This window comes from Gopherus evgoodei, unplaced genomic scaffold (assembly GCF_007399415.2).
Source record: "Gopherus evgoodei ecotype Sinaloan lineage unplaced genomic scaffold, rGopEvg1_v1.p scaffold_47_arrow_ctg1, whole genome shotgun sequence".
NCBI lineage: Eukaryota > Metazoa > Chordata > Testudines > Testudinidae > Gopherus > Gopherus evgoodei.
Genome location: NW_022060068.1, coordinates 1,951,251 through 1,966,215, shown reverse-complemented (window position 1 = coordinate 1,966,215; position 14,965 = coordinate 1,951,251).

The window sequence follows — 14,965 nt, the reverse complement described above, 5'->3', positions numbered from 1 at the left end:
AGGAGAAATGTGTTTCTTTAACCTACTGAGAAGGTGAGGCAAGGAGTGTAAACGGAAACATTTGAATGTAAATACGGAGAGGACACATCACATGGGTTTCTGATTGTAATTGTTTTCTTTTCATGCATTGTGTTGTCAGTCTCTCTACAAGATAAATAGGGAGAGGCTGGGTAAGGCCAGGCCCCAGGCGTGCCTCTGTTGGAATCAGTGGGCAGGGTTTCACTTTTCAGTCTGATCCTTGGGATTTGTTTTCCAGGCATGATCACAGTTTTTCCAGGTATGGGTCTAGTTATTTTGTCTGACCAAGTACAGTTTGGGCTACACAGTCGCAGTGTGAGAAGCAGAAAGGGGAAAGTCAGATTTAGGGTCGTATTATCTTCATTGCTCAGCTAGGAAGGGAATTAGAGGAACAAAGCCCCCAAACATGTCAATGTGATGCTGTCCACTTTCCACCCGAGCCAGAGGAACCCTTTCCTACATGGTAGCTTGCTGAAGGATTTAGAGCTGGATTGGGAGGAAAGGTCCTTTATTTCCACTATGGTTTTCTATAGTGCTAGAACTTTTTGCAAAGCGTATAAAAACTAGTTCCGTGCAGGCTATTAGAGTAGGAGAGCACAAACGTATGAAGGGACCTCGAGAGGTCATCGAGTCCAGTCCCCTGCCCTCATGGCAGGACCAAATACTGTCTAGACCATCCCTGATAGACATTTATCTAACCTACTCTTAAATATCTCCAGCGATGGAGATTCCACAACTTCCCTAGGCAATCTATTCCAGTGTTTAACTACCCTGACAGTTAGGAACTTTTTCCTAATGTCCAACCTAAATCTCCCTTGCTGCAGTTTAAGCCCATTGCTTCTTGTTCTACCATTGGAGGCCAAGGTGAACAAGTTTTCTCCCTCCTCCTGATGACACCCTTTTAGATACCTGAAAACTGCTATCAGGTCCCCTCTCAGTCTTCTCTTTTCCAAACTAAACAAACCCAATTCCTTCAGCCTTCCTTCATAGGTCATGTTCTCAGACCTTTAATCATTCTTGTTGCTCTTCTCTGGACCCTCTCCAATTTCTCCACATCTTTCTTGAAATGCGGTGCCCAGAACTGGACACAATACTCCAGTTGAGGCCTAACCAGCACAGAGTAAAGCGGAAGAATGACTTCTCGTGTCTTGTTTACAACACACCTGTTAATGCATCCCAGAATCATGTTTGCTTTTTTTGCAACAGTATCACACTGTTCGCTCATATTAAGCTTGTGGTCCACTATGACCCCTAGATCTCTTTCTGCCATACTCCTTCCTAGACAGTCTCTTCCCATTCTGTATGTGTGAAACTGATTGTCCTTCCTAAGTGGAGCACTTTGCATTTATCTTTATTGAACTTCATCCTGTTTATCTCAGACCATTTCTCCAATTTGTCCAGATCATTTTGAATTTTGACCCTGTCCTCCAGAGCAGTTGCAATCCCTCCCAGTTTGGTATCGTCCGCAAACTTAATAAGCGTACTTTCTATGCCAACATCTAAATCGTTGATGAAGATATTGAACAGAACCGGTCCCAAAACAGACCCCTGCGGAACCCCACTTGTTATACCTTTCCAGCAGGATTGGGAGCCATTAACAACTACTCTCTGAGTACGGTTATCCAGCCAGTTATGCACCCACCTTATAGTAGCCCCATCTAAATTGTACTTTCCTAGCTTATCTCTAAGAATATCATGCGAAACTGTATCAAATGCCTTACTAAAGTCTAGGTATATCACATCCACCGCTTCTCCCTTATCCACAAGGCTCGTTATCCTATCAAAGAACGCTATCAGATTAGTTTGACACGATTTGTTCTTTACAAATCCATGCTGGCTATTCCCTATCACCTTACCACCTTCCAAGTGTTTGCAGATGATTTCTTTGATTACCTGCTCCATTATCTTCCCTGGCACAGAAGTTAAACTAACTGGTCTGTAGTTTCCTGGGTTGTTTTTATTTCCCTTTTTATAGATGGGCACTAGATTTGCCCCCTTCCAGTCTTCTAGAATCTCCCCCATCTCCCATGATTTCCCAAAGATAATAGCTAGAGGCTCAGATACCTCCTCTATTAACTCCTTGAGTATTCTAGGATGCATTTCATCAGGCCCTGGTGACTTGCAGGCATCTAACTTTTCTAAGTGATTTTTTACTTGCTCTTTCCTTATTTTCTCTTCTAAACCTACCCTCTTCCCGTAAGCATTCACTATACTAGACATTCCTTCAGACTTCTCAGTGAAGACCGAAACAAAGAAGTCATTAAGCATCTCTGCCATTTCCAGTCTCCCGTTACTGTTACCCCCTCCTCATTGAGCAGTGGGCCTACCCTGTCCTTAGTCTTCCTCTTGCTTCTAATGTATTGATAAAAAGTCTTCTTGTTTCCCTTTATTCCCATAGCTAGTTTGAGTTCATTTTGTGCCTTTGCTTTTCTAATCTTGCCTCTGCATTCCTGTGTTATTTGCCTATATTCATCCTTCATGATCTGACCTAGTTTCCATTTTTTATATGACACCTTTTTATTTTGTAGGTCACGCAAGATCTCAAGGGTAAGCCAAGGTGGTCTTTTGCCACATTTTCTATCTTTCCTAACCATCGGAATAACTTGCTTTTGGGCCCTTAATAGCGTCCCTTTGAAAAAACTGCCAACTTTCCTCAGTTGTTTTTCCCCTCAGTCTTAATTCCCATGGGACCTTGCCTATCAGCTCTCTGAGCTTACCAAAATCCGCCTTCCTGAAATCCATTGTCTCTATTCTGCTGTACTCCTTTCTACCCTTCCTTAGAATTGCAAATTCTATGATTCATGATCACTTTCACCCAAGCTTCCTTCTACTTTTAAATTCTCAACAAGTTCCTCCCTATTGGTTAAAATCAAGTCTAGAACAGCTTCCCCCCTAGTAGCTTTTTCAACTTTCTGAAATAAAAAGTTGTCTGCAATGCAGTCCAGGAACTTATTGGATAGTCTGTGCCCCGCGGTGTTATTTTCCCAACATATATCTGGATAGTTGAAGTCCCCCATCACCACCAAATCTTGGGCTTTGGATGATTTTGTTAGTTGTTTGAAAAAAGCCTCTTCCGCCTGATTAGGTGGCCTGTAGTAGACTCCCAGCACGACATCACCTGTGTGTATGCTTCTGCTGTGCTGTTTATTCTATTACGGTACTGTTCCCAATGTTACACAGAGCATGAAATAGAATGTAACAACATTTCAGTTTCTGGGGTAAAGTAGGTCTGAAATATTGGCACTTAATTATCTTCCTAAACAAAATAATTCTTTTAAGGAATGAACATATTCCTTACAAGAGAATTTGTATATTTAATATATTCCTTTTGTTGATTGCTTTGAAGATAGATCTCAGAAGAAAAGGTCTGCAAATCTTAGACTGCTACAATCTGTATAATTTAGATGAACATTTTGATTTTTTTCATTTTGTCAATGTCACCAATAAAGGCTTGTTTCTTTTAGAGACTATGTAGGTACAGGCTTTAACTTTGTATAGGGTGCAAAACACTCAAACATTAAGAGAGATTATCTTAACAAAATGTAAACTGGACAAAGTATTATGGGATGTGAAATGGCATGATCTCCAGCTGGATAACAGCGCAGGGTGGCCATGGGAATATGACAACCACAGCCTGAGTCTGTACTGCAGTCACATGGCAAACTCAAAGACAGACCTCAAGAAGATATAGCCACACTTGATGCTTGGAAATTCAAGATCTGGGACTGGGGCTGCAGCAGCTGTCGGCTCTGTCTCATATACAGAGTAATATTTCTGAGCCTGCTATGGTGCAGGTACTTTTGGTGTTTTAGGCTCCATTAATCAATGTGTACTAATAATGAAACACAGGAAAGGTGAATTCCTTATGGTAAACATGCAAAAGAAAATAACGTTTGTCTCTACATACAAGGTAATCATGGCATCCATGCCTCACGTATATTTGGCTATTCTGTAAGCATAATTTATGCCTGTTGATGACTTTATTTAATCTTTGGTTCTTTTTTGCTTCTTTGCTTGTTTGTTCTTCTCTATATTTCTAAATAAAGAGGAAAGAAAAAATGAAGGAGGAAAAGTCAAAATCTCTGTCGGGTGCGAGTGAAACAGATAAAACAGCCATTAGTGCAGCATTTCACGTAGTCCCACATATGCCCATTACAAACGAGCACTGTACAGTATCAAGGAAGTGCACGTTACACGGAGTAAGAGGTGACCGGGAACAAATCTCAAAAAGTTCTTGTCCATGAGAAATCATTGACTGGGAATGTTTCTTATGCTGTTCTGGAGGAATTAGTACTAGGGTTGATGCTATTTAATATTTTCAGCAATGATCAGGAGTCAGTATAAAATCACCACTGGTAACATTCGCAGGTGACACCATTTCGCGGCAGTTGACGATGAGAGCCCAGCAATATAGAATCACTGGGCAAGCTGGGCCCATTCAAACGAAACACATTTTAAGATGGGCAAATATAAAGTGCTACAGATGGGGGGGGGCGGGTCTGGATACTGGGAAGCAGTGACTCTGGAAAGGGTCTAGAGCTGAGAGTGGACAAGTGATTGGCCATGAGCTCCCACTGTGACACTGAGGCAAAAGGGGCTAATGGGTGGGATCTGAGTTACTACAGAGAATTCTTTCCTGGGTGCTGGCTGGTGAGTCTTGCCCACATGCTCAGGGTTTAGCTGATCCCCATATTTGGGGTCAGGAAGGAATTTTCCTCCTGGGCAGATAGTCAAAGGCCCTGGGTTCTTTTTTTTCTGTCTTCCTCTGCAGTGTGGGGCATGGGTCACTTGCTGGAGGATTTTCTGCACCTTGAAGTCTTTAAACCACGATTTGAGGACTTCAGTAGCTCAGACTTAAGTCAGGGGTTTGTTACAGGAGTGGGTGGGTGAGATTCTGTGGCGTGCATTGTGCAGGAGGTCAGACTAGATGATCATAATGGTCCCTTCCAACCTTAAAGTCTATGAGTCTACGATCCTTGGATGTATAAATGGGAGCCATGAGGAGATGATTTGACCTCTGCACACAGCCCTGGTGAGACAAACTGGACAGTTCTGGTGTCCGTATTTTTTAAAAGAGGTAGAACAACTGGAGAGGGCGTAGAAGTAATCCACAAAACTGATCTGAGTTCTGGAGAAAATGCCTTGCAGGGAGAGACTCCATGAGCTCCATTGGTTTAGCTTACCAAAAAGCTTGAGAGGTGACTTCATCTCAGTGTCTAAGGACCTTCACAAGGAAAAAATACCAGGGACTAACGGGCTCTTTAATCCAGCAGAGAAGGGCAGAGCAAGAACAAATGCCTGGAAGCTGAAGCCAGACAAATTCAAATTGGAAACAAGGCCTAGTGTTTTAAATAAGGGTGATTAACCATTGGAACCAACTCCCAAGGACAGTGGTGGATTCTCCAGCTCTTCATGTTTTCTAATCAAGACCAGAGTCATTTCTGGATGTTTGCTTTAGTCAAACACAAGTTACAGGGCTCAGTATAGGGATAACAGTGAAATTTATGGACCTGGAATATACAGGTGGTTGGTGTCAATGATTTTATAGTCCTGCCTGGCCTTAAACTCAATCTGTAATTACAGCATCAGTTGTTAAAGATTCTAGAGTTTAAAACAAAAGCCAAGCTCTGGGAGGAGGCAACGCTGCACCTGAATGAAGCTTCCCTGAGTCCTTCAAATGTTGCATAAGCTGAGCCAGGCTGAGCCTCCCAAAGCTGGTATCTGATGTTTGAAAAGCACAAAACATGAAGGGGCAGTTCAGGGTGAAAATGGGAAAAAATCCCTCCTTTCTCCTGCACTTTGTCTGACTTGGCTATTTGGATTATGAAATCTTTGGGGAACAGACTGGGTTTTACTGAGGCCAGGGCTACACTACAAACTGATTTGTCCATGTTATGTCGGCCTACAGCCACTACTGTCTGCATATGCAGCTGCATACGCATTGGCACCACATGGAGTCCCCAGGAGTGCTTGGGTCAGTGTCAAGTGCACGGCACCACAGGTAGGTATCCCAGCATGCCACAAGCCACCTTCTGGCATAAAGCCTGTGAAGGAATGGCCACAGTGTTGGGGGATAGTAATGACTTGCCCAGAGAGCTCTGGTGCTACAGATCAGGTTTCCAGCATGCAGCTTCTCCATCCCATAATGACATCCATAGCCCCTAATTTCTGGACTATTTAAAAAAATCCCACAAGTCTGCATGGCACTTTTCAGTCTCTGCCATCTCTTACCGAAGCATGGAGCACGCAAAACTCTACTATCTTATGAACGTTGCAAATACAGGATGCTCCTGTATTTGCAGACCCCCGGGAAGGCCCACAACCCGCGGGGACATGATGCTGTGATGCTGTCTTTAAGGACAGTTTGCTGAGGTACACCACAAAAACAATTCAAGGTTGCTGGTGGCATGCATGAAGCTGCTGCCAGTGGTGGTGTGATGCTTCTGAGCCTGACTGGTGGGATTGCATCGTAATGCAGGTTTGGGATGAGCAGTGGCTGCAGAATGTTTGGATGCAAAAGGACACATTCCTGGCTGTGTGTTCCAAGTTTCCCCCAGCCCTCCAGCGCAATGACACCAGCATGAGAACTGCACTGACAATGCAAAAGTGAATGATGATCACACGTGGGCAGCTTGCAATGCCAGATTGCTACTGGTCAGTGGGCCAAATTTTGGAGTTGGCAAATCCACAGTGGGAGCTGTTGTCATGCAAGTGTGCAGGGCCATTAATCATCTGCTATGCAGGACTGTGACTCTCAGCCATGTGCAGGAAATAGTGGATGGATCTGCAGTAACTGGGTTCCCGAAACACAGTGGGGTGATAGATGACACACACGTCCCTATGTTGACACCATCCCACCTTGCCACAGGGTTCAGCAAGAGAAAGGGCTTGTTTTCTATGGTTATGCAAATATTGGTGGATCATCTGGAGACTTCACTGACATCACTGTGGGCTGGCCAGGGGCAGTGCATGATGCTCGCATGATTAAGAACACAGGGCTGTTCTGAAAGCCTCAGACAAGGACGTTCTCTCCTAGCTGGCGGATCACCATTAGCAATAGTGAAATGCCAATAATGATATCTGGGGACCCAGCCTGCCCTGGCTCAAACACCAGTCACCTTGACAGCACCACGGGAAGATTCAGCTACTGGCTCAGGAGATGCGGAATGACTGTTGAATGTCTCCTTGGTAGATTGAAGGGACGCTGCTGGTTTTTACTCACTACATTAGATCTTAGCAAGAAAAACATCCCAACGGTTATAGCTGCCTGTTGTGTCCTGCATAAGATCTGTGAGGCAAAGGGGGAAAAGCTTCTGCCAGGATCAGGTTGGAGTGGCTGGCTGCTGACGTTGAACAGCCAGAGACAAGGCCCATTACATGAGCCCAAGAGGAAGTTATGCAGTTGACGGAGGTTTTGAAAGAGCACTTGACTGGTCAGCCCTGGGAGTGTTTGTTTGTTGGTCCTAAAGCTTTGGGTGTTATTAGGAATTGTGCCAGGCTTGCTGTACATTTATAAATCTGTCTGGGTGTTTTCCTGAAGTATGAATTTTGTGGTGCTTGGTGTGTGTTTACAAGCACGCTTGCGTTGGCTACCGCAAGGCATTCTGCAATATTTGCTGGGAACTAGAAGATCATTTTGATTTGCCAAAAAGAGAACTTTTAACAAGTGGGGAGGAAATAGTGCACTGTGCAGAAAATCAGTGTGCACAAAAACCCCACAGACAATGTTATACAAATTTAACATAGCTTAATGGGGTGGAAATTTAGTTGGAAAGAAGAAAAATGTTACATCCATTTGAGTACACAAAGGCAGCCTGTTGTGACTACTCATACACTAGCCATGGTTCTCTCAGGTCAGTGTATGTCACTGTAGTTTTCTTGCTGTCCCCAGTGTGGAGTGGTTGGAGTAACGATGAGTCCCATGATGCCATGTGGTATGTTGGCAGGTGTAGGGAGCAGCAACCATGGAGTCCTCCAAGGAATGCAAAATGCGGAGAATCTGGGATTTTTGGACTTGTAGGTCAGCCAGGGTCTGCAGCATTTGAGTTTGCTGCCTGAGATGATGCGTTGTCCTGGTGCATTTCCCACTCCTTGTCCTGCTGGGCCTTTCTCTTGGCCGCTCTGTCCTTTTCCAGGCTGTTGGTCATATCAGCCCATCAGTGCAGCTCTAGCTTGCAGGATCTCACAGAACATGTTCTCCCTGGTTCTCTTCTTTCTCCTCAGGAGGGTCAGATGTTCTGTGGGTGTGGAGGGGGCATCTGCTCCACCAGAAGCGGCTGATAGAAACAGCCAGATGGACCCTGGATTTTCAGTCGAAAGGGAAAGAGAAGTTTCAGAACTCCCTTCCCTTATTCCCAGAAACATCCTTAATAAGCAATGCTCCACTTCAGCTCCAGAGCATGTTGGCCCAGCATGACTCTCCGGCCCCAGACCTCGCTCGGGATGAGGGGGGAAAGATTTTCTCTTGCATGAAGCTATAAAATGTTGATCCCTACTTCATGGGGACAAGCCCAGGGCAGTGTCGCTGAGCACTGGTCCTATTTCCCACAGGCGAGGGTGATTTTAGCTGCTAACTCACCCCGAGGGTCAGAGGCACAGAGCATAGCTAGCTGCATGGGACCCTATGCTGCTCGTCTGGGTACTGCATTCACGTCCCCGCCAGCTGGACTCATCGCATAGTGGCATGGGAAAGGATTCAGCGTGGAGGAAGAAATACAGCAGCAGCCCTAGAAACCTTCAGGCCAGGGCTGCAGAGTAACTCCATGGACGTGTCATCAGTCTCCCTCAGGAGGATAAACGGGGCAGACCTGGGCACATACACAAAGTGTTCCACGTGGCCACCCCCCACCTGACCCAACTCTCCCTCTGTTCGTGGTCGCTGTGCCTCTCCTCCTACAAGGAAAACAGCGAAACGTTGAAACCTTTGTCTTGTGAACTTGGGGCTGGGCCGGGCGTAAGGAAAAATGCATGCACACGCTACCTCCATCAGGCTGGTCCGCCATTGCATGGTGGGACAGGCTAAACCAGAGGTCCCCAAAGTGTGGCCAGCCCCACAGGGGCGGGGAGGGAGCAGCACCCAGACTCTCCCCACTCCCAGCTCTGTTCCAGTCTGCTCCCCAACTGTGTCCTTGGCCCCCAGCCCTGTGCCTGGCTCAGCCTTGGCACAGCTCTGCTCTCAGCCCCGCACCAGCTCCAAACCTCAACCACTGGCCGCAGCTCCATTCCTGTCCTGGGGCTGAGGCTGGGGGCAAGGCCAGGAGCAGAGCCACTGCGGCTCTGGTCCCACTCCTGTCCTCAGCCTCAACCCCTGGCCACGGCCCCACTCCCTGCCCCAGATTCACCCCCAGCTGCGGCCCCATCCTCAGCCCCCTTATCTCTGTCCACAATCCTCACCTCCAGAGTTGTGGCCCTACTCCCAGCTCCAGCTTGGGGGAGAGGTCAAGGGGCATGGACAAGAGTAAGGGGGGCATGACCCTCAAAAATTTGGGGACCACTGGGCTAAACCATGGCGGAGTCTCGAACAGATCCAGGCTGGTGGCATGGCTGCAGTCCCCTGCAGGGCCGGCTTTAGGAAGTACGGGGCCCAATTCAAACATTTTCGGCGGGGCCCTGGCAGGGATGACTTAAAAAAAAAAAGTGGAAAAAAAAGCCTTTCATTTCTTTCATGTATTATTTACTTTCCATAACTATATATTATGTACTTTGCATCATATATGCTGTTGATTGGTTATTAATGACTGCCGTTTCACATGTGTGGGTCCCCGCCACTCCCTGGGGGTGTGCACATGTGTGGGTCCCAGCTGCTTCCTGCCCCTCTCATTGAAGCAGGTGTGCAGGGTTACTGCCCTGGAACTGCAGGGCAGCAGTGGACATGGGGCTGGCTGGAGGCAGGGCAGGGGCTGACTGGAGGTAGGGTCTGGCTGCAGGCAGGGCAAGGGGTGCAGGGCTGGTTGGAGATAGGGGGTGTATGGGGCAGGCTGGCTTCAGGCAGGGTCGCGGGGGGATGCAGCAGGGGTTGGCAGGGCTGGAGACAGGAGTGTGAGACTGGCTGGCTTCAGGCAGGGGGGTGCAGCAGGGGTTGGCTGGAGACAGGGCAGGGTGTGCAGGGCTGGTGCGGGCAGGGCTGTGGGGGGACTGGCTGGCTTTGGGCAGGGCCATAGGGGTGTGTGGCAGGGGTTGACTGGAGACACGGCAGGGAGTTTGACAGGGACTGGCTGTGGGCACAGGGTGCAGAGCTGGCTGCAGGCAGGGGGAGTGGGGCTGGTGTGGGCAGGGCAAGGGGTGCAGCAGAGGCAGCTGGAGCCCCAGCCCTTTAAATAGCCCCCAAGCTCCCTGCTATCCTAGGGCTTTGGGGGCTATTTAAAGGGCCTGGGACTCTCCAGCTTCTACCCCGCCCTGGACCTTTTAAATAGCCGTGGGAGCCCTGGGGAATGCATGGGGGCGGCGGAACTCCGGCAGCTATTTAAAGGACCAGGGTGGCAGAGGCAGCTGGAGCCCTGGCCCTTTAAATAGCTCCCAGAGCCCCTCACTACCCCAGGCAATTTAAAGGGCCTGGAGCTACAGCCGGGAGAGCTGCGCTGTGGCCGGAGCTCCAGCCGGGGCTGCGGGGCTTGCCGCGCTCCGGCCAGGGCTCCAGCTGGGAGAGCCGGGCCGCGAGGCTTGCTGCGCTCCCACCTGCGCTTCGCTCAAAGGAGCAGGACCACTGAAGACCCCGGAGCAGATCGCAGCCAGGGACCCAGGGAAGTGAAAAAAAATTTAAAAAAAATTAAAAAGGTTCCTAAGGCACTGGGCCCTCTTAGGCATGGGGCCCGATTCCTGGGAATCAGGCGAATCGGCCTAAAGCCGGCCCTGGTCCCCTGCCATGTCTCCCCGTCCTCTTCCCTGCTGTTCATGGCATGGGGCCTCTGTTGCAGGCTCCTCCAAGCCCCCAACAGTTCATTGTGCTCCCTGGCCGTGTGGTATCCCTGGTGCAGTTCCTGGGTGTGCCAGCTACACTGCCGCTGAGCCTGGCTGTCTCCTTTGCCTGCAGCCCTGGTGCAACCTGCTCCCCAGTGGTCATGTTTCTACAGCTGGTGCATTGCTGCATTTGCACAACTTCTCCCCACAGGCCCAGGAGTTCCCATGCTTTCTGTCTCCTCCAGGCAGGCGCACAGCGAAGGAGCGCTGCCAGGTGTGTTTGCCACAGTGGGCAATCAGGAAAAGGCATTTCAAAAACCTGGGGAGTGGGGCCATTCCTGGTCTCTGTGCCCCCTGGGCAGTGGTGTTTAAAGTAGTGACTGGAGCGTGGGAACGGTCTTGCAGGGAATGGGGCACTGTGGGGCAGCTGCTGGGGGAGCGTTAGGGTCAACCCATGTCGCGCATTGTCTGCATTCGCACTGTGTCAGCCTCCGGAGGTCGACCGTGGCTCTGCGCCATTGGGGGGGGGGGGGGGGTTGTTTACTGTGCCTCTGGAACAGGACACTTCCCTTGGCTGGAGACGCACAGAGGGATTGCCACAAGGTGACTTACGTCACTTTAACTTTGTAGTGTCGACCAGGGGGCCTAGGCCTCTGGGGCGCAGCTGGCTACGCTAAGCACCCCAGATAGGGCAGGAGCAGATCAGCGAGGGGCCGGGGATAAATAGACAAACCGCTTGTGTGATTGTGGAGCAAAGAAAGGCCTCGCAGGGCTTGGATATTTCTAACGGCTCCCTGACGGTGAGGCAGCGAAATCGAAAGGAAAGCTGTTACTTCATCCAGCAGCCCCATAGCTGGTTCTAAGCCTCCTCTCAGGGCCATCTGATGCCTGGCACAGTGGCCCCAAGGGCTGCATTCAGACCGGGAGTATTTTCACTACTGTCGTGCGCTGGAGCCCTTGTCACAGACTAGGCGCCTCACCCTACACAGGCCTGGGCCCTGCCCTTGGCAGCCCATCCAGCGGGTGCGTAGGGAGGCGTTGTGGGGGGCAGCAGGCTGGATCGTTGCTCTGGGAGCTGCACGGACAGTTCAGCCTGGGCCCAGCTTGTCTGAGAGCTGCCTGTTCCTGTGATGTTATTGCACGTCTCATGATTTTCGGTGTGTTCTTGATTTTTAAAGGAGCATCTCGGGGGCTCGGGATGGCTGGCAGAAATGTATTTTCCCCTCCCCCAAAGCATCCATCTCCCAATACCATCAGTGGGGCTGAAGCCAGCCAGGTCATTAGTTATACTCAGGGTGTCCCAGGCAGGCAGTACAGAGAGGGGACAGAGAAAGCCAGTGGGGGTATATACGAATATGGGGCCAGGGGCGGCTCTAGGCATTTTGCCACCCCAAGCACGGCAGGCAGGCTGCCTTCGGCGGCTTGCCTGCAGGAGGCCCGCCGAAGCCATGGGACCACCGGACCCTCCACAGGAATGCTGCCGAAGGCAGCCTGCCTGCCGCCCTCCTGGCGACCGGCAGAGCGCCCCCCGTGGCGTGCCACCCCAAGCACGCGCTTGGCATGCTGGAGCCTGGAGCCGCCCCGTATGGGGCACAGAAGGGGCAGGAGACAGATGAGAAAATAGCAGGTGATGGTAGGCGGCAGGATACAGGAGACAGTCCGGGAGCAGGAAGAGGGGCAGGTGGGCAGCTCTATATTTTTGCGTGTGGGTAGGTTGAGTTTTGATGGTGCAGGAGCACACATGCTCTGCAGGCGAAGGGGCCTCCAGCAGAATGCGCCCGCCCAATGCCGTTTTTCAGTCTGGTCCCTGCAGGCCAAGTCTGCGCTAGGAAAGGTTTGCCCGGCTGGAGCTGGGCCATGTCACAGGCTGTGAGCACAAGGAAGTGTCATTGTCAAGTGTCATTCAGTGCAGTAACTTACTGTCACGGACCGCTCGGGTCCTGTGTCCGCCTGATCCCTAATCCCACGCAAGCAGGGACCCACAGCCCATAGTCAGTGCTGGGAGCTACGTGCCCCCTGCCCCCCACAGGCACGCACGGGTGGTGCCCCAACCACTGGAGCCATGTGAGCAGCGTCCTGGGGCAGGTGCCCTCCAGAATGGCTCCCGGAAACAAGGGCGTCTTTGTTCCCAGGCCCCCTGGGATCACATGAGAGCGGGTCCTGGTGGGAGTGCGGGTAACAAGGTCACTTGCTCACAGTCACAGCGTTCGATAAGTCAGCGGTACCCACCCGTACCGGCGCTGGCGAGTCCCCACTATCAACAATGGGCTCGTCCCCCCAGCACTCCAAATCCCGCAGCCCCCATGCCTGGCCCCCCAGCTCACCCCGGAACGAAGCCTTCCTCATGCAGTGGGTCTTCCGGCCAGACTAGGCCTCAGCTGGGCTGCATTCCCTGTGAGCAGAGGTGTCCGTCAGGCCTCATCCTGCACGAACTGCCCCCAACTCTGCCTGGGGGCAGCTCACACAGGCCTGGATCAGCCCCTCCCGTACACCCAGGGGATTGCAGAGGCTTCACCTCCCCCTTCCCTCAGCCCTAGAGTGACACCCCGCCGCCCCCCACAGCAACATTCCCCTTCCCTCAGCCCCAGAGCAACACCCCCCCTTCCCTCAGCCCTAGAGTGACACCCCACCGCCCCCCACAGCCCCACAGCAACATTCCCCTTCCCTCAGCCAAGTGCCCCCTGCTGCCTCCCTCAGCCCCAGGGCAACATTCCCCTTCCCTCAGCCCCAGAGCAACACCCCCCCTTCCCTCAGCCCTAGAGTGACACCCCACCGCCCCCCACAGCCCCACAGCAACATTCCCCTTCCCTCAGCCCCAGAGCAACACCCCCCTTCCCTCAGCCCTAGAGTGACACCCCGCCGCCCCCCACAGCAACATTCCCCTTCCCTCAGCCCCAGAGCAACACCCCCCCTTCCCTCAGCCCTAGAGTGACACCCCACCACCCCCCTCAGCCCCACAGCAACATTCCCCTTCCCTCAGCCCAAGTGCCCCCCGCTACCCTCCTCAGCCCAACACCCCCCTTCCCTCAGCCCCAGAGTACCCACCGCTGCCCCCCCATAGCCCCAGAATGACACCCCCCTTCCCTCAGCCCGAGTGCCCACCCCCCCCATAGCCCCAGTGACACCCCCCTTCCCTCAGCCCGAGTGCCCACCGCTGCCCCCCCATAGCCCGAGTGACACCCCCCCTTCCCTCAGCCCAAGTGCCCCCCGCTGCCTCCCTCAGCCCGACACCCCCCTTCCCTCAGCCCGAGTGCCCCCCGCTGCCTCCCTCAGCCCCAGAGTAACATTCCCCTTCTTCTTCGAGTGATTGCTCATATCCATTCCAGTAGGTGTGTGCGCCGCACGTGCATGTTCGTCGGAAAACTTTTTACCCTACCAACTCCAGTGGGCCGGCAGGTCACCCCCTAGAGTGGCGCCGCCATGGCGCTCTATATATACCCCTGCCGGCCCGCCCGCTCCTCAGTTCCTTCTTACCGCCCGTGTCGGTCGTTGGAACAGTGGAGCGCGGCTTAGCTGTCCTCCACGTCCCTAGCTCTCCTTCGTTGTACAGTTCATAGTTGTAGTTAGTAGTAGATAGTTGTTAAGTATAGTTAGTTAAGTAGTATATTGTAAATAGTTGTAAATATTTGTTAGCCGGTTTGGCCCGTAGCCCTTCCCGGCACTCGGCACCGGGCCCATGCCTGGTTCACCGGGCTTCAAACAATGCACGGCCTGTAAGAAGCCGATGCCGACCAGCGATCCCCACGACGCGTGCCTAAAGTGCCTGGGGGAATCGCACATCTCGGACAAGTGCCGCATTTGTAAGGCTTTTAAGCCTAGAACAAAGAAAGAGAGAGACCAGAGATTGACGACTCTCCTTATGGAAGCGGCACTCAACCCGGCAGCTTCACAGACCGTCGCCTCTGCACCGGCACCGGACCGCGCCGGCACCGGAAAGACTCCCCGGCACCGTCCTTCCCCGGCACCGGGTCCCGAAGCAAGACCCTCGAAGTCTGCAACTCCATCCAGGCAGACTCGAGTGGAGCGCCCGGCACCTATCTCGGCCGCGGCA